We start from the raw sequence: 302 nt of genomic DNA, 5'->3' as shown, positions 1-302 counted from the left end.
GATGAACCAGACTTTGGCTCAGCTGGCCAGTTCTGTGTGTGCTTTGGAGGTGATGGAGGGTGGTGGGATGATCTGTGCTCTGCTGAATATCCTTTTATCTGTTACAGAGGTAAGGATACAGCATATTTTGATCTGGTAGCAAGTCATTTCAAAATTCTGTGTGTGAACTCAACAATTCCTCATTTTCTAACTGCAGGAACACAGCTGAATCCTGAATTTGTTTTTGTGAATGAAAAAATGAATTGGTCCAATGCTCAGAGGCACTGCAGGGAGACCTTTACAGACCTGGCCACTGTGAGGAA

At 43.7% G+C, this 302-nt stretch overlaps 1 long non-coding RNA gene across 1 annotated transcript; it reads left to right on the top strand.

The window, feature by feature from the left end:
• On the top strand, positions 1 to 231 carry LOC118337751. Its single transcript, XR_004797187.1, has 2 exons — positions 1 to 109; positions 197 to 231. It is a non-coding gene; the product is annotated as an uncharacterized LOC118337751 (long non-coding RNA).
• The last annotated feature ends 71 nt before the right edge of the window (positions 232 to 302 follow it).

The sequence above is a fragment of the Morone saxatilis genome, unplaced genomic scaffold, assembly GCF_004916995.1.
Source record: "Morone saxatilis isolate NCDOM2014 unplaced genomic scaffold, NCSU_SB_2.0 Contig4, whole genome shotgun sequence".
Lineage (NCBI taxonomy): Eukaryota > Metazoa > Chordata > Actinopteri > Moronidae > Morone > Morone saxatilis.
Note: the sequence above shows the minus strand (reverse complement) of the source record. Positions and strands in the feature narration are given on the sequence as shown.